The sequence below is a fragment of the Artemia franciscana genome, chromosome 13, assembly GCF_032884065.1.
Source record: "Artemia franciscana chromosome 13, ASM3288406v1, whole genome shotgun sequence".
Taxonomy (NCBI): domain Eukaryota; kingdom Metazoa; phylum Arthropoda; class Branchiopoda; order Anostraca; family Artemiidae; genus Artemia; species Artemia franciscana.
This window is the reverse complement of record NC_088875.1, coordinates 16,762,517-16,782,128: the sequence shown is the minus strand read 5'-3', so window position 1 is coordinate 16,782,128 and position 19,612 is coordinate 16,762,517. Positions and strand designations below refer to the sequence as shown.

The window sequence follows — 19,612 nt, the reverse complement described above, 5'->3', positions numbered from 1 at the left end:
ACTATCATCAATATGCGTTGCGGTAATTTTTGTAAAGACAATCAATCGGCACTTGTTATTCAACAAATGATCGGTTTTTCGTAAAAATACCTGAACTAGGCACTAGTATAAGACACTTCGAAGGCTACGTAATGCAATAAAAATGAAAATCGTCACATTCATCATTTAGTGTTTTAAAAATTTCAAAGTTTATTCCCAAGATTTGACTGAGAAATCAATTAGACGAAGACCTCACGTAATGCCAGAAAGTCGAGTAGAAAACTAGTTCCGGTCAGTGACAGTCATAACCTTTATTTAAATTCACCATCTACCCCGAGAAAAAATTTTATTCGAAATTCCGCCATCTAACAGTCGAGTAATACTTTCCGGTGAATCTGCTAGTGATTAGCGCAGGTAAGAAGTCGGTTTTTATAATGGTGGTTAGGAACTGAATACTTTAAAAGTTTAAAGGACAAATTATTGTACTTTACTGCTTTGCGTCAAATTCTTGGATGTTTCAGGTCAGTTTAAGTTATTTGTTTTTTTTTTGTTTTACAGCGACATCTATTGAGAAGACAATCGTCCCCTGAAATACACCTTGTACCAACAGATGACCTCATCATCACGACAGGTTAACTTGTATTATGAGCCTGTGGTATTCTTCAGAGCTGTGAGGGACCAAAAGATTGACGGATTAGGTACCTTACTCTATTGAACTCTTTTTTATGGAACTTGGTATTAACCAAGTGACATATAGCAATCGCCAATTCTGTCGGTCTGTCTGTCTGTCGGTCCCGGTTTTGCTACTTTAGGCACTTCCAGGTAAGCTAGGACGATGAAATTTGGCAAGCGTATCAGGGACCAGACCAGATTAAATTAGAAATAGTCGTTTTCCCGATTTGACCATCTGGGGGGGAGTGGGGGCCGGTTAATTCGCAAAAAATAGAAAAAATGAGGTATTTGTAACTTACGAAGGAGTGATCGGATCTCAATGAAATTTGGAAGGATATCGTGTCTCAGAGCTCTTATTGAGACACGATATCCTAACTGAGAGACTACAAAGATACGCAGACGATTATCGAGTTTCTGGAAAGGGGTTCACCATTTGAGGGAGATGTTCAGTTAAGAAGCATAGCAAATGGTCTAACTGCCTATGCGTCTGCCAACGTTGATTCTGTCAAAGATGTTGGCCTAAAAGTCATTGACGCCATGTCTGGACAGCTGGTCTCTGACTTTGTGTTCCGACGAAAACAACAGGCAATCTAGATGCGGACCAAGCAAAGTCCAAGCGGAGACTGCAAACGACTAGACCCGACTCTTCTTTTTCAGAGGTTTATCATGATCGCGAAAAGGATTAATCTTACGGAAACTGAGTACTTTCAACACGAACTGTGTTCCTACCCAGCGTCACTTTTTGACAGCTCCTGCATGCTCCGGACTGCGAACAAACCAGAACTTGCGATGGCCATAGCCCAGGCGTGCAACCTTGAGAAGCATTCATTTCTCCTCCCCGAAGGCACTCGATATATCCTAGACGGAGGAGCTCTGCTGCACAGGATACCATGGACAAAAAATGAAAGATACCTGGAGATTCTAGACCATTATGCAACTTACTTGACAGGAAAGTACCCTTCTACCACTATCGTTTTCGACGGCTACGATGGTGGGGCTTCCATAAAAGATATGGCTCACTCGCAGAGGAGTCGTACAGTTGGCCGTGAGATCTTCTTCACAGCAGATATGCAGCTCAAGGTGAAGAAAGAAGAGTTCTTATCTTGCAAGAAAAACAAAGCAAGGTTTATCTGTGCTTTGGCTGATCATCTCCGTGCAAAGGGTGTCTCTGTCTCCCAGGCATCAGGTGACGCAGATGTCCCGATTGTGGAAGCTGCTGTTGCCTCTTCACGGTATCACGACACTGCCGTAGTTGGGGACGATACCGATCTATTGGTTCTCTTATGCTACCGCTGTGACTTGTCAAGCAAGAAACTATTCTTCGCACCTGAGCCAATATCGAATAAAGCTCCCCGAATATGGGACATACACACTCTGAAAAAGAAGCTGGGACAAGATACTTGTCATCTGATCCTTTTTGCTCACGCCCTGTTAGGCTGTGACTCTACTTCGCGAATCCACGGTGTGGGAAAAGGTCTTGCACTGAAGAGGCTGATAGAAGAGAAGACAATGATTTCCGAAAATCAGATGCAGGGTTCATGCAGAAGTCCGCTTCGAAGGAGGAAATCAAGAACGCTGCTGATCATATACGGTTCGTCGAAAGGAGGGAACTTGAACGAACTCCGCAGAGAAGTTTTTGAAAAGAAAGTGACAACGGCCAAACTCTTTTGTTCACCCAGAACATCTGCCACCAACTTCTGATGCAGCCAAATTTCATAGCTATAGAGTTTTTTATCAAGTTCAGGTATAGACCGGGGAGCCTGATCCGGAACTGAAAGCCGAGGAATGGGGATGGAAGAATAAAGATGACTTCTTGTACCCATTAACAACTGACCTCCCACCAGCCCCGCGTATGCTCCTAAAGATTGTGAAGTGCTTCTGTCGTGTACAGTGTAGTTCAGCGAGGTGTAGCTGCTTTAAAAACGGCTTAGTTTGTACTCCAGCATGCAGAACCTGCAAGGGAACAATGTGTTCCAACTCCCCGAAAATCGACAGCAACAATGATGAAGAGAACCTAGAACCCTAGTCGTTAATCCATTCCAAATGAAGAAGTTGTGAAACTAGTCGGAATCTGATTCTCTATTTTGTATTTTTTATAAGATTGATTCTATTTAATAGACTGTGAAGATTAGACACTATGGGTTGACCCTAAATAGTACACGAAGAGTGTTTTAAGTGTGATTTACGATACTGACCACTGAAAACCAGTTCGGTTTGTAATTCACTTTCCCTAATTATTTTCTAAAAAAATGTAGATCATTTATTAATTTTTTTTCTGGTTCAGTGAACAACCTATTTGATTCTATTTTCGGTCTCAGCTCGTGATTCTACGTCAGAACCACACTTTCATTCAAGAAAATCGGGCTACAACGAAAATTGTATTTTTTAGGCGAAAAAAGTCGAAAAAATACAGTTACTTTTTTTATGGTGCTTCTTACGCTAAATCCGACTTCGTTTTCGGTCTCGCCATGTTATTTTGGGTTATAATCATACTTCAGTTCAAGAAAAACCGATGTCCACGAAAATTGCGATTTTTATTCGAATAACGGAAAAAAATAGCATTAAAAGCCAAAAAACGGTTATTTTGTGTCGACTCAGAATATGCGAAAATGGATATGTTGTTCAGTTTTTTTTTCTCTACAAGATGGTGTAAAAATCATTTCTGTTGCAATTTGTTTCGGGTCGACCTCTTTTTGGAGCTCATTTTCCTGTACTAGTAAGTGCTCTATCCATAAGATCCATTGCTGCGCAGATCTAGTATTTTGCCCCCTGGAAATTCTTCGTACTTCCACATTATTATGGGTTAAAGAACACCACAAAAGAACTGTTTAAGGAATGAATGTTGCAACACTTTGTGAAAACAGGAAAAAGCAACAGATAAATGAAAGTTGGGAAGTCAAAGACCGCAAAAACGACAATTACAACCAAACTGGAATTTATCGCAGCAGTTTTTCGTTGATCTTGATTTTAAGGTATGAAACTACTATGAAGACAAAATTCTATCAGTTGTGTACGTAACCATCATTGAGTAATCATGAAAGCAACCATAGCTTTATTGCTCATTATTGCAGGTAATATTATACCCAATATTTTACAAATACTGTTTCAGTACTTTGGCTTAGGCTATTCTGTAAATACGCTACAAGACCCTTAACCTTTTTCTGTCTTAAGACATATACAAGGGGTAGGGGAGCCCAGAAAAAAAATTGAATAAAAAATTAATATTACTGCGTTTAATCTTTTCAGTCAGGGTTAAACAGGCCCCAAAAATGAACCCTAATTTTAAAATAAAATCATATTTGTTGCTCAAATCAACATAGTATTTGAAGAAGTTGCCGGAGTAAGCTTTGAAAGGAGCGACCCGACTCAATAGTAACTGAAACCCTAAAAAATAGAATTTTTAAATCAATAGTTACATCAAAAGAATCGCATTTTTATGCTGATTGTAAATATATAAGTTTCATACCCATCAAAAGTTCCGAGCCTAACAAAATTTGTCTTATTTTAGAAAATAGGGGGAAAACCCCCCTAAAAGTCTAAGAATATTAACGAAAATTACACCATTATATTCAGCCTATCAGAGAACCCTACTGTAGAAGTTTCAAGCTCCCAGCTACAAAAATGTGAAATTTTGTATTTTTTCCCAGAAGACAGATCAAGGATGCGTGTTTATTTGTTTTTTGTTTTTTTTTCTTTTCTCCAGGGGTGATCCTATTGACCCTGTAGTCCTAGAATGTCGTGAAAGGGCTCATTATAACGGAAATCAAAAGTTCTAGTGCCCTTTTGAAGAATCAAAAAAATTGGAGGGCACTTAGGCCCCCTCTCCGCTCATTCTTTTCCCAAAGTCACTGGATCAGAATTTTCAGATAGCCATTTTGTTGAGAATAGCCATAACCTATAATTACTTCTTTGAGGACGACTTAATCCCCCAGAGTCCCCGGGGGAGGGGCCGCAAGTAACAAACTTTGACCATTGTTTACATATAGTAATAGTTATTGGGACGTGTACTGACGTTTTCAGGGGAACTTTTTCACGTTAAAGGGGGGTCGAGGGGAGGGGGTTACGTGTGAGGATGTTTCCATGGAGGAACTTATCATGAGGGATGAAAATTTCTATGAAGTGGATGCAGGATTTTCTAGCATTATTAAAAATCAAAAAACAATGAGAAAATAACAAAAAAAAGTTTTTTTTTCAGGTGGAAGTAAGGAGCAGCATTAGAAACTAAAACGAACAGAAATTATAAAGGGTTCGTCTCCTACACAATACTTCACTCTTTACTCTAAAGAATGTCTAGTGATTTCAACTATTTATTCAACTATTTATTTATTATTTTATTAAAAAAATAAGAAGTTCTAGCTGCCTTTTTAAGTAACAAAAAATTGGAGCGCAACTAGGCCTCTTCCCCATCCCTTTTGGTAAATTAAGGCAAATTTATATGTGCGGTGAGCCAAAATCATAAAATGCATCAAAACAAACATGCAACATGCAACGCCTCACTCTTTACGCTATAGTTTTTTATTGTTTTAAAAATTAGGGCTGTGAGAAAGCGTCAAACTTTAGCGTAAAGAGCGAGGCGTTAAGGAGGGGACAGCCCCCTTTCATATACGGATAACTTCTGTTCGTTTTGTTTTAATGTCGCTCCTTACTAACACTTAAAAAACTTGTTTTTTTTTAATTTAATTGATCACTTAAAAAGGGCAGAACTTATAATTTTCTATCAAATGAACCTTGTGATCTGCTAGGACTAGTGGTACGATGCAGTCACTTCTGGTAAAACCAACCAAACAGAAAAAAAAGAAAAGTGCATTCGTGATCGTGCTTTTGGCAAAAATTCAAAATTCCACGTTTTTGTACATAGGAACTTTAATCTTTACAGTGGGGTGCTCTGATATGCTGAATTTAACGGTGTGATTTTCAGTAAATCACTTGATATTTTAGGGTTGTTTCACCTTTTTTTTTTTTTTAGGACAACCACTGTTCAACTTATTATGCTCTGTTTTGATGTTAGGTTACATTTGATGTTACATAAACGAAGAAAATTGGACGTCACAAACTCTTCAAGCCAGATTTATTGCTTCCTTTTTTTTATATCTGTTAAGTCGATTTCCCTTCGCCATTTTACTGTCTACGGGTCTAGACGTTTAACCCCTCCCAAGGAAAAACACTCCCCTGGAAAATATCCCCTCGTGGAAAAAATAGTTTTCTAAGTTAGAATACATTATTTGGACCCTGTTATTTTTTAGTTTAGCTGAGAAGTGCTAAGGAAAGTGGAAAAGAGGAATATATGTGAAGAATTCCCCACCCCCTCCGCGCAAAAATATTATTCTCATAAAAAATCCTCCATACCCTCCTTCAGAAAACTCCCACGCGAAAAATATCCGTGTGTTTCCCAATAACAAGGACTATCTATAAGCAATGAACAAATTAAAAGCTTCGAAAGGTACTTAAACTTCTGCAGTAGAATTTTCTGATTGTTTTCTAGCCTTAGAGAGAGGGAGATACCTCAAAGGGTGCATTTTAATACGTAAGCATCTCAAGTGCAATAATGCCAATTGAGACTTCGGAAAAATGCAGAATTAGCTTTAGGGGAGAGACGACAGGAAGATGGAGGTAGAGAACAGTTATAATCCCCAGGCAGTTCTGGTCTTTTTTAAAAGTCGAAAGTGATTGGATACCACCCAACCGCAAGGGGTATTTTTCAGAGAGAGATTTTTCAAGGGGACGTGTTTGAATAACTTGCCTTTCCACGACGAAAATATAACAGTTCAAAATAGGGATGAAACCTCTTAATTGACAGTGAAACAAATATAAAATTTTGTAACTGGATATTTCGAACACATATACAGTGTCCATCATCAGCAGTAAATGATGTACAGTAATGGTGGAGTCATCAGCTGATGATTGAGTCATCAGCTGATGATGGACACTGTATATGCGTTTGAAATATCCAGTTAAAAATTTTTATATTTGTTTCACTGTCAATTAAAAGGTTTTGACCCTATTTTAAACCGCTTTATTTTGGTCTTGGGGACGTATTTTCTAGGGGGGTATTTTCCGCGAGGTGGTATTTCCCGGAGATATTTTTTACAGGAGGTATTTTTCCCGGGAGGGGGGGGGCTGGTTGTCCTCCGATTCTTACTTTTAAAAGGGCACTAAAACTTTTAATTTCCAATCAAACAATAAAACATGATGAATAAACGTGATTAACCAAAAAAAAAAGAAAAAAAAAAGGACTTGCCCTAAGTCCTTAGGGCAAGGTCTGTAGGTTATTGCAAGTTATCTATTTTTAAAATTTAAGGATTTTATAGGTGGAACGGTCGTGCAAACTTTGGAGATGGCTCAATTGATTGGAAATTGAAATTTCAGGCTCAATTTTGAAAAATCAAAGGTAATCAGATGACAATCAGCCTCTCCCTCTTAATTGCTATTTTCCCCCAAATGCATCCGATCAAAATTATATTTTTTTTTTCTTTTTTCAAAATAGCCTAAAGTCCAAATAGCCATGCTTCTGGTGCTAACAACCCCACCGGCAGCTCCTGGAGCAAGGGCTGTAAGTTAAGCTAGTTACTCAATTGTAGTAAATAAGGTTTTTATGGTAAATATTTTTGTGTGAACTGGGGGGGGGGGGCTCGTTCGATTGGAAATCAAAAGTTGAAGTGCACGTCTTAAAAGTTAAAAGTGACCGAAGTGCTTCCATCCCCACGCTCTTTTTCCCTAAAACATCCGATCGATAATTTTAAGATGACCATGAGATTAAAAGTTATATAACTGTGCCTCCAGGGCTCACAACCCCTAGCCCCTGGTGCAAAGGCTGTAAGTTATGCAATTTATTATTTTTAACGTACAAGGTGGTTTTTTTTTTATCAAGAAGAGAGGGCATGTTTGATCCAATAAACAAAAAAAGCAAAAAGCATTCAGGTCAAACCTCAGGAAAAATTCGAGAACAATGCCAAACGCAATCAAAAGAAATTTTTTCCTTTATTGTTTGTGAAAAGGAAATACGAGCAATATCTACAACGGCTGATGGTATCAGTCATCAAATCATTCGGAAAATGTTTGGGAGCATCTTCAACTAAATCAAGAGGTGCATTGTGCAGCTAATTTCACAAGACGATGTATCTACAATGTGTCGGGAACAGCTGAGGGTATAAACCTGATGAAATGAAGTTTAAACTCTCTGGGCATGTTAAAGAAATGTCGAAAAAAGGCTGGAGTATAAGAAGTCTCCCTCCAATATCCTCTTTAGCCGCAATCTCCTCAAAGACATCTTAGGAGACAGGTCCAATATTTTAAACACATATATTTATTACTTAACGTCCAGAAAGGTCTGATTCGTCAAAAAAAAGAAGAGGGATAAAATCAGCTTTAATATTTTGTGACATCGCATCTTCTTTTTCTTTTCTTTTGCAAAAACAAAGCTTTTTTATGAATGATCTTGACAGGCGTTCATATCATGGCATTAAGAAACAAACAATTCCAACAAGGTTGAACGTGTAAAAAATCTAGTTTGTGTTTTACCCAATTATATTGCCTCATATTTTTAGAGTACTGATGGTTAAGTTACATGAAGGCTCAGTTTCAAGGTGTTTCAGTTGCACGGAGGTTCAGTTGCACGATGGTTCAGTTGCACGGTCGTTCAATGGCACGGTAGTTTAGTTGCACGAGGTTCAGTTGCACGGGGCTTCAGCTACACGGAGGCTCAGTTAAATGGGGTTGAGTTGCACGGGAGTTTAGTTCCACAAAAGTTTAGTTAAATGGGTTTCAGTTGCCTGGTGGTTCAGTTACACGAGGAATCAGTTCCGCAGGGGCTCGGTTACAAAGGGGTTCAGTTGCGCGGTGGCTCAGTTACAAGGTGGTTCAGTTACACGCACACCCTTCCCTTTTGATGGGTAACATTAAATATCACTAATTTCATATATTTTAAATAAGCATCAAAATTCAATTATTTTGATGCATCTATTGTTATCAAGACTCTTTTTCTTAGAGTTTCGGTTACTATTTAGCTATATCCCTCATTACTTACAGTTGGTAACCACGAACTATTTGATTATTACTTGACATTGTTTCTGCTTATCTTTGGTTTAATTTAGCTCTTCTTCTGCTGATTTTTTTTATATTAGGCAAATAAAAAAAAACAACTATAAAATAAAAATAAATAACAACTTTAAAAGTTAAAACAAGCCAAAATGATTCCGTAATAGGGAGTGGGCTGCTGTGAACGCTTTTGTTTTATAGTGCTTTGTTGAAGGCATTTGTAAGTGCAACAAATATATTTAATGGGCCCTTGCTAGTGTTTGGTTGCCTCTTAAGATATTTAACCTAAAAATTTTACTTATCAATAAAACTTATTCGATTGTATAAGTTTTACGTTTTTTTATATAGTTTGAAAAATAGTCATTATTCCTTCTCAATTGCCCTTGTGCCTCAACAGTCTTTGTTAAGCGCCGATGACAAAAATTTAGACTTTAAACGCAAAGAGCAATGAGCCAAGGAGGTAGCAGTTCTCTTAAATGAGTTATGTTCGTTTAAAATTTTCATGTCGCTCTTCAGTTTCACTTGAAAAAGAAAAACATATATTCTAAATCTAATCTCTGTCTGTTTTTGGACTGAAAGGGTTACCTTAAGTGTGAAAAGGCTATGATCCTCTAAAACCTAACTCTTTAGATGAAAATTTAGCTCTTACAGAACAATGTCGCTATAAAAAGATCTTCAATCGTTTCAATATGTATAGGTGAGCCCCCACACTCTCTCTTCAGAACACATCCCGCATTCATCTTCATATATTCATCCGCATATACATAAAGCTTGTAAAAAGCTGAAAATTCATCCACTTCATCTGTTCACCTCTCATTGAATGTTTAAACAGGGGCGTAAAAGACTTATTTGTTTTCTACCCCGCCCCCTCCCCTAAGAGAATTCATTAGAAAACATCCCCATAAAGGATTTGGCTATATTCGATTCCCTAAAGCAGGTAACTTCTGGGGATAGACAATCTGCAACAACGGTTTTTTTATGGACTGGGTTTAGGCTTTGGGATTAATGGCATACTTCAAGCCCGTATTGCCTCTGTGACTGATAGGCTTCATGAATATCCTTTTGAAAGCAAAAAAAAAAACTTTGGCTCGAAAAATTTTTGGCCCCATTCGTACCAAAATTCTAGAATGTGGCGCTTTCCTCTGGTATAATTTTACTGCTTTAAGCCTTAATGCTATAATATAAACATAATATAAAATACATTTTTCACTTCTAGTTTGCTGTGTCGCTGCAGCTGCTGCTGAAAAGAAAATACGTGAGAGGAGGCAGGTTGTCGTTGGTAAGTTTTAACTTAATTTTAGCATATCTTGAATATACAATGAAAATACCCAGCACTTTCTGAGCTATAAATTCGTAAATACTACCAAATTTATATGTTTTTTCAGTTGAAAAAACTTTTTCATATTTATTTTTTCATTGATTTTTAAAAATAATGCTAGAAAATCCTGCGCCCCCTTCATGGAATTTCTTTTCTCCCATGGCAAGTTCCTCCAAGGGAAGATCCTCCAACATAGCTCCCTCCCCTCAACCCCCCCAACCAAAAAATTATCCTGAAAAGGTCTGTACACTTCCAAATAATCATTACTGTATGTAAACGGTGGTCAAAGTTTGTAACTTGCAGCCCCTCCCCTGGGGAATGTGGGAGAGTAAGTCAGCCCCAAAGACATAGCTATTATGTTTTTCGACTATGATGAACAAAATGGCTATCTCAAAATTTTGATCCGTCGACTTTGGGAAAACAATAAGCGTGGGAGGGGGCCTAAGTGCCCTCCAATTTATTTGGTCACTTAAAAAGGGCACTAGAACTTTTCATTTCCGTTAGAATGAGCCCTCTCGCGACACTGTAGGACCACGTGGTCGATACGATCAACCCTGGAAAAAACAAAAACAAACAAACAAATAAACACGCACCCGTGATCGGTCTTCTGGCAAAAAATACGAAGTTCCACATTTTTGTGGATAAGAGCTTGAAACCTCTACAGTAGGGTTCTCTGATACGCTGAATGCGATGGTGTGATTTTCGTTAAAATCGTATGACTTTTAGGGGGTGTTTCCCCCTATTTTCCAAAACAAGGCAAATTTTCTCAGGCTCGTAACTTTTGATGAGTAAGACTAAATTTGATGAAACTTATACATTTAAAATCAGCATAAAAATCCAATTCTTTTTATATATTTATCGGTATTAAAATTCTGATATTTAGAGTTTCGTTTACTATTGAGCCGGGTCGCTCCTTACTAAAGTTTCAAGTTTCAGGGAATCTTGAGAGAGGATGTTGAAATAAATTAAAAGACTTTTATGCATCCAGGCTGTCAAAAGGGTCCATATGCAACAACACTGAAACAGCTAAGGGCTTAATTAAAAACTTTCAGGGAGTCTCGAGGGGAGTGTTGCAGTGAATCAAAAGACACTATATGCCTTCAGATTGTTAACAAGAAGTATCAATAATTTTTCAGGAACAGATAAGGGTATCAAGTTAAAACTTTCAAAAACTTTAGAGAGATATTAAACTTAATAAGAAGATGCTTTTTGCTTTCCAGTTGTCAAAAGGGGGTATCTGTAATTTATCGGGAATAGCTAAGGGTATTAAGCTGAAACTGTCAGTAAATGTTGATTGAAACGTTGAACTAAACCAAAAGACACCATGTGCACACAGGTTGTCAAAAGGGTGTGTTCGCAAAATCTTAAAAAAAGCTTGTGGTTATAAGTAAAAATTTTCAGGAAACACTGAGGGGGACATTGAACTAAACCTGAATGTATTATGTACATCCAGGTTGTTAAAACTGTGTGTGCAATATTTTAGTTGCGGCTAAGAGTATTAAGATGAAACTAGCCTACTCAGGAATGGACAAGGGTGTCAAGTTGAAACTTTCAGGGAATATCAAGGGGAAATTTTGACTAAATCAAAACACTGTGTATATTCGGATTGTCAAAAGGCATATCCGCAATACCTCAACGTCGGCTACTGGTATTTAATTGAAACTTATAGGATACTAAGGCAAACATTTGAAGGTTCAATCGTTCAAGGTGCAAGAATAGGTTTGAAAAGTAATCTTAGGAGACTGAACCGCTCGCACCAGGAATAAACGAAGGTGAAAAGGTGATTTCGGATAGCTAGAAGATCGATCAAGTGGAAAATTTCACTCAGCTGAGTGGTTTTATTAGTAAAGATGGCGGATGCAGTGAAGAATTCAACAATAAAATAGGCAAGGGCCACTTTGTTTTTCTCACATTTGAAAACAATTCGGATCAAGAGCCTGGCAAGAAGACCATAATATTGGACGCCACAGCTTATGACAGTGGTCATTCATGGTTTGAAGCGTGGGAACTTTTGAAGGCAAAAAGGAGATTCGTTAGATGTTTTCAAGAAGTGTCGATGGATAGTTTTGGGTACTCGTTGGACTAACTATGTGTCAAATAAAAAGTTTCTATCTTTTGAGAAAAATTTACTTCTATCTTATTTTCTAGGGCTATAATAAAAAAGATTAAGTAGCCAAGACATGTTTTGTTAACAAAGGGTGACAAGTGGCAAAGAACATTCGTTTTGGATATCTTTCTAGGGCCAAGCGAAAAGTGAATTTTCCCTGAATAATACAGGAAGAGGTCAAAAGGACCGATTTAAAGAAGATTGGAACTTTTGGGAGCGGGGTAAAGAGAAAGTTTGGAATAGATCGGGTTTTAGGAAGAGCTTGCACAGCTGTCTCGGCTTCGGGCCGCTTAGTGCTGCATTTAACTATTAGTAGCAGTAATAATAAAAATCAACCTAACGATGTCCATCCATTACATTTTTCTAGGTTATTGCGTCAAAGTACAAGATTGACTCCTAACTTTTTTGAGTAACAGGAGTATTTCTTAGAAAATAGAAAGAATAAAAAAATCTAAAAACTAAAAATGTAGGAACGCTGGAAATTATTTGGAATAATTGGACTAAATCGATTCCATATTACGCTTAAAAACATTTCTAAACTGAAATATAGAAGCACGAGCGTTAACACATCTGGACATTTTTACACAAGCATAATCGAAACCCGCAATGAATTTTCTTATATATGCTTGTTCGAATTAAATAAAAAACAAGTTTTTAAAACTGAAAGTAAGGAGCGACATTAAAACTTAAAACGAACAGAAATTATTCCGTATATGAAAGTGGTTGTCCCCTCCTTAACGCCTCGCACTTTACGCTAAAGATTGACTCTTTGTGACAACTCTACTTTTTAAAACAATAAAAAGAAAACTTTAGCGTAAAGAGCAGAGACGTCGAGGAGGAGACAACCCCTTTCATATACAGAATAATTTCTGTTCCTTTTAAGTTTTCATGTCGCTCCTTACTTTCAGTTTAAAAAACTCTTTTTTTAATTGAATTTCTGAACGTTTTTTAATTAATGCATGTTTTGTATATGAATAATTAAAACGAAATTTGCATATTTTTTTTACTAAATGGCTTTTTCGTAGTTTTGATCGGACGATTTTGATAAAAAAAGAGGTGGGTGAGGAGGCCTAGTTGCCCTTCAAGTTTTGGTTACTTAAAATGGCAACTAGAACTTTTTATTTTTTACAAATGTTTTTATTAATAATAAATATACGTAACTTATGAACTGACTTACGTAGCGAGCTTTTGTATTTGTATATTTGTATTACGTATATAAGGGGGTTCGACCCCTCGTCAATAGCTTGCTCCTTACATTAAAACTTAAATTTTGTCCCATTCTTTAAGAATGACCTCTGAATCACAAAGGCCGTAGAATAAATAGTTGAAATTACTAAAACTACTTTAGCGTAAAGAGTGAGGTATTAAGGAGGAGACGAATTCCCTTATGTACGTAATAATTTCTGTTCGTTTTAAGTTTTAATGCAACTCCATACTTCCCTGTTGAAAAAACTTCTTTATTTATTTTCTCATTTTGTTTTGCTTAAATAATACTAGAAAATCCTGCGCCCCCTTCATGCAAATTCTCTTCCCCCATGATAAATTCTTCCATGGAAAGATCCTCCCACGTAACCTCCTCCTCTCAAACCCCATCTATCTTCCAAAAAAATCCCCCTGAAAACGTCTGTACACTTCCCAATAACCATTACTATGCCTAAACACTGGTCAAATTTTGTAAATTGCAGCCCCTCCCCCTTCGACAGTGAGGGAGTAAGTCGTCCCCAATGACATTGTTATTAGGTTTTTTGACTATGATGAACAAAATGGCTATCTCCAAATCTTGATCCGTTGACTTTGGGAAAAAAAGAGCGTGGGAGTGGGCCTAGGTGCTCTCCATTTTTTGGTCCCTTAAAAAGGGCACTAGAACTTTTCTATTTTTCCTCTCGCAACATTCTATCACCACTGGGTCGATACGATCACCCCTGGAAAAAAAGGAAAAAAAGAAGAAAACAAATAAACACGCACCCGTGATCGGTCTTCTGGTAAGAAATACAAAATTCCACATTTTTGTAGATAGGAGATCGAAACTTCTACAGTAGGGTTCTCTGATACGCTGAAAGCGATGGTGTGAATTCCATCTTTTAAATTTTTGTTTACTATTGAGCCAGGTCGCTCCTTACGTTACCACGAACTGTTTGATTTGATCAAAGTTTGCGGAGGTGATGAAAGACTTGAGTGAAGCCAACCTTTTAATTAGAGTGAAGCCAAGACAGAAACTTCCTTATAGTATATCATCCATCCTAGGGCAGAACTAAGACTGAAATAAGGTAGTCATGTTACATTTTCTATCTACTGTCGAATATTTCGTGCTAAATATTTCCTTGGGGTTCAAGAATAATGTATCTTTCAGAAAGTTAAAATTTATTACATTTAAATTTTACAAGATCTATGTTTAACTGTCCTCTCAGAGGAAAAGGGGATAGGACCTATTTCCTGTCCGTTTATTGTTGAACTGGCGGTAACCGCATTTAATATGCATATATATACCCTGTAACCAATAGCCGTACATTTTACAGTTCCTCAAAGAGTCGTCCGACCTGGCTATGGAGGTTATGTGCGACGTCCCTATGGAGGAGGCCTTTACAGACCTGGTTATGGAGGAGCCTACAACAGACCAGTAATCATAGCAGGATAATTTCAACCTTTATTTATATTTGATATATTTATGGCCTATAATAAAAAATTTACGCTTTAATTCTATATATTTATTTATATACTTTTTTAAATGTTGTTCTTCATGTCGATATTATATCTCTGAAATTAGAGGTTTTCTATCAGAGAATTTAATCTATGATAGTGACTTAGGCTTCGTGGCTTTAGGTTTTGGGCTGCTTTTGGCTTAAGGTTCTTGATTGGAAAAACCAAAGTTAAAATGGCCACATGATTTGGAGGTAGGATCGTGAGGCTACTTGCTGTAAGTATAAGATTGGTTTTCTTTTAGTTTCTCCAGCCCGTAAAGAAAGCAAATTGAAGCTCTGTCTCTGGAAAACATGTACAGCTAATACAAGAGTTATTGGGTAAATAAAACCCAAGTAATAAATCTTAACTAATATCAATTCACGCCGATGAACTTCACACATACAGTTTTGTTTTGAATTAGTCGTGATAATTTCCAGTTTTTCGTCTTATCATCGTCAGCTTCGTCAGCTTCAGCTTGGGCTCTCATCCGTTATTCACAACTGGTAGCTTTTAGGTTAACTTTGGATTGAGAAGGTAAGTTGACAATTTAGTCAGCTTTCAAACAGTAGTAAGGACAGGAACTTTCAAACAGGAACTTCTCACGGGGGAAGAGAATTTCAATGAAGGGGCGCAGGATCTTCTAGCATTATTTAAAAAAACAATGAAAAATAAATATGAAAAGTTTTTTCTACTGAAAGTAAGAAGCAGCATTAAAACTTAAAACGAACAAAAATCATTGCGCATATGAGGAATTTACTTTCTCGTTATACCTCACTCTTTAAGCTAAAGTATTTTTAGAAATTTCAACTATTTATTCTATGGCCTTTGTGATTCAGAGGTCATTCTTAAGGAATTGGGACAAAATTTAAGCTTTAGTGTAAAGAGCAAGGTATCGACGAGGGTTAAACCCCCTCATATACGAAAAAACATACGAATATAGAATTTCGTTAGGTAAGTTAATCGTAAGTTAAGTATATTTTTTTACCAAAGAAAACGTTCGTAAAAAATTAAAAGTTCTAGTTGCCTTTTTAAGTAATAAAAAATTTGAGGGCAACTAGGCCTCCTCCCTCACTCCTTTTTTCTCAAACTCTTCCAATTAATTGCAATTATTTAATATGAAAATTTCGTTTTAATTATCTACGTGCAGAGAGCCAAGATCAAAACATGCATTTTTTCAACAACGTCCAGAAATTAAATAAAAAAAACAAGTTTTTAAAATGAAAGTAAGGAGTAACATTAAAACTTAAAACGAACAGAAATTACTCCGAATATAATAGAGGCTTTTCCTCCTCAACGCCCCGATCTTTACGCTAAAGTTTCTTACTGTTTTGAAAAGTAGAGTTAAGAGAAAGAGTCAAACTTTAGAGTAAAGAGCGAGGCGTTGAGAGGAAAAGCCAAAAAACGGACAAATATTTTTCTGAAAAGCTTGGGTCAAAAATACTTTGAACAGAAAAATCGGAAAACAGCTTTTTTTGCCTGACATTGGGCCCAAAAAATATTTTCCGATCGACCAAGACTCTTGGGGATATTTTATAGTATAGTATATGATAATGATATTTTTGTTCAGCCTAGAATAAAAGAGCTACTGGGCTTTGTATGTTTTTGATCATTCCTGACAAAAAACTGAAAGATTAGTAACACTCAAAACTGATCCACTATTTTTTAGTGATTACATCCCTTTTAAATGATGTAAGGGCCAGAGCATTATTTGTACTTTACTGAAAAACTAAATATATTTTAATCAGTTCTTCTTTTATGATTTTAATATTGAAACGCCAAAACTGATACGACCTGCAGGAAATAATATCTTTATATTTAGACTGTCAACATAGTTTCATTTACCATTAAAAGGTTTCTTTCTTTCAAACAAATCCCATTCAAAGTCAAAAGAAACAATTGTTAGTTCATTTGTTGTTTCGCCAATTCTCAAAAAGAAGAATTTTAACGAAAAAAAAGGAAAAGTGTCTTTATCAAATTACAGATTTGAATGGAAAGCCACAAGAGTCGGTTTAATTATTCTAATATATATTTTTTTCCCTTCATTTAATCTTTTTAATCTTTATTAGTTTGAGATTTTCTTCTCTTTGGCTGCTGATGTTTTGAGAAACAGAAACGTTTCTCAAAAACTTTCGTAGTTTGGGGAAATAAAAGTCAAATATGCATACCTTTTCTCAATAGCATATGCTGTGTGTAAACAATGAACAAATTGCATACCTTACTGCCCTTGCCCTTAGGCCTCGGGGGAGGGGGGATTACATCCTTAAACGCATAATTACTGAACCTTTCAAGAATGCTGAAATAAAATAAATGATGTCTCAAACTGCGGTTGGATGTTTGTTTTTGGAAAATGCTGGGCGTGGGGGGTTGTGTCAAATCACTTTGACCTCTTAAAAAGGGCACCATAACTTGCAATGTAAGATCAAATGAGATCAATCTGAGTTTAATACAACCATCCATCCCATAAAAACCTTATATTCCCCCAGGATATAATTACAAACTCTTGCCCCAGGTACCTGGGGGGCTGTGTCATCCCTGGAGGCATTGTTATCTGTCCTTTGGACTATTTTAAACAAAATTTTCATCGCACAATATTAAACAGATGTGTTTGGTGGGAACAGGGGTAGGTGCTGGGGTGGGGGACTAGTTGATCTCCATCACTTTTGACTCTTAAAAAGGAACTAGAACTTTCATTTTCAAAAAAGTGAGCCACCTCTAAGGTTTATACAACCATCCCTTCCATAAGAGCCTTAAATCCCCCAGGGTTAAAACTTACGGCCTTCAAGCTCTGGTGGTTTGCATCAGCCAGAAAAGCCTTGTAATATGAACTTTGAACTATTTTGAGTAAAAGGACTGTATCAAGATTCCTATTGGATGCGTTTTGGGTAAACACGACATGTGTGAGGGGGGGGGAGTAGCTGCACTTTGATTACTTTGAGCCTTAAAAAGAGCATTAAAACTTCTGATTACCAATCCAATGAGTCCCCTCCAAAGCATAAGTGACAGTCGTTTCTATAAGAACCTTATATGCCTTTAGGGCTTAACTTACAACCCTTCCCCTGAGAGCTGTAGGTAGCTCAAACACATAATTTTTGGACGATAAGAGTAATAAAACATTAAAATCAAACTTGGTATGCTAGAAGTAATCACGGTGAATAATCAGAAACGTTGGTTATTCGATATGTCGAGGGATATCTTACTCGAACACAAACTCAAATCGATACCAGATTCGTCTCATTTAATACAGACTTAATCAATGCAATTTTACGCTTACTTATACGGATGTTGTATTTTATGTGTCATAAGCTTAATTTAAGAGGATACGATGTTCTCAGGTCAACAATAAAACTAAAACATGAAACATCTGCTAGAGGATCAGCGAGGGAGTTTCAGAGATTAGACTTTGTGCGCTTCAATTAAGGTGCATCCTACTTTCTTCGAAACAAATGTAATGTCTGCATTTTCCAACCGATTCACTTTCTTTTTACAGAATCATTAAGATTTAGCATTTTAAGGTGGAACAGGCCCAGTATTTGCGCTTCGTTGATTTTAAAGTAAGTGTAAGATCTTTTGGCGAATAAAATAACTAAAACAAGTTGTAAGCGACTGCTATTCTTCTGTAAGCGTTTTATCAAACAGTTCGTGGTAACGAACTGTAGCAAGGAGCCCGGCTCAATAGTAAACGAAACTCTAAAAAACGGAATTTTCTTACTAAAAGATACATCAAAAGTATCGGATTTTATGCTGATTTTAAATATATAAGTTTCATCAAATTTAGTATTTATCATCAAAAGTTACGAGCCTGAGAAAATTTGCCTTATTTTGGAAAATAGGGGAAAACACCCCCTAAAAGTCATAGAACCTTAACGAAAATCAAACCATCGCATTCAGTGTATCAGAGTACCCTACTTTAAAAGTTTCAAGCTCCTATCTACAAAAATGTGGAACTTCATATTTTTTGCCAGAAGACCGATCACGGGTGCGTGTTTATTTGTTTTTTGTTTTATGTTTTTTTCCAGAGGTCATCGTATCGACACCAAGTGGTACTAGAATGTCACAAGTGGGCTCAGTCTAACGGAAATTAAAAGCTCTAGTGCCCTTTTTAAGTGACCAAAAAAATTGGAGGGCGCCTAGGCCCCCTCTCACGCTCATTTTGTTCCCAAAGTCAACGGACCAAATTTTGAGATAGCCATTTTGTTCAGCATAGTCGAAAAACGTAATAACTATGTCTTTGGAATGACTTACTCCCCCACAGTCCCCAGGGGAGGGGCTGCAAGTTACAAACTTTGACCAGTGTTTACATACAGTAATGGTTATTGGGAAGTGTACAGCCGTTTTTCAGGGAGATTATTTTGGTTTGGAGGGGGAGGGGAGTGGGCTTTGTGGGAGGATCTTTCATTGGAGGAATATGTCATGGGGGAAGAAAAATTCAATGAAGGAGGCACAGGATTTTCTAGCATTATTATAAAAAAAACAATGAAAAAAGAAATATGAGAGTTTTTTCAGCTGAAAATAAGGAGCAGCATTAAAACTTAAAACTAACAGAGATTATTACGCTAATGAGGGGTTCATCTCCTCCTAAATACCTCGCTCTTTACGCTAAAGTATTTTTAGTAATTTCAACTATTTATTTTACGGCCTTTCTGATTCAGGGGTCATTCTTAAAGAGTTGGGACAAAATTTAAGCTTTAGTGTAAAGAGTGAGGTATTAACGAGGGGACAAACCCCCTCATATACATAATAAAAATATAAGAATATAAAAATTCGTTACGTAAGTTGATTCTTAAGTTACGTATATTTTTACTAATAAAAGCGTTCGTTAAAAA

General features: G+C 36.9%; 2 long non-coding RNA genes across 2 annotated transcripts in view; one reads left to right on the top strand and one right to left on the bottom strand.

Moving 5' to 3' along the window:
- Positions 1-19,612, bottom strand: part of LOC136034595 (uncharacterized) — a 254,523-nt gene that overhangs the window by 103,884 nt on the left and 131,027 nt on the right. The window lies entirely within an intron of this gene.
- Positions 3,565-14,805, top strand: LOC136034586 (uncharacterized). Its single transcript, XR_010619208.1, has 3 exons — positions 3,565-3,722; positions 9,902-9,964; positions 14,627-14,805. It is a non-coding gene; the product is annotated as an uncharacterized LOC136034586 (long non-coding RNA).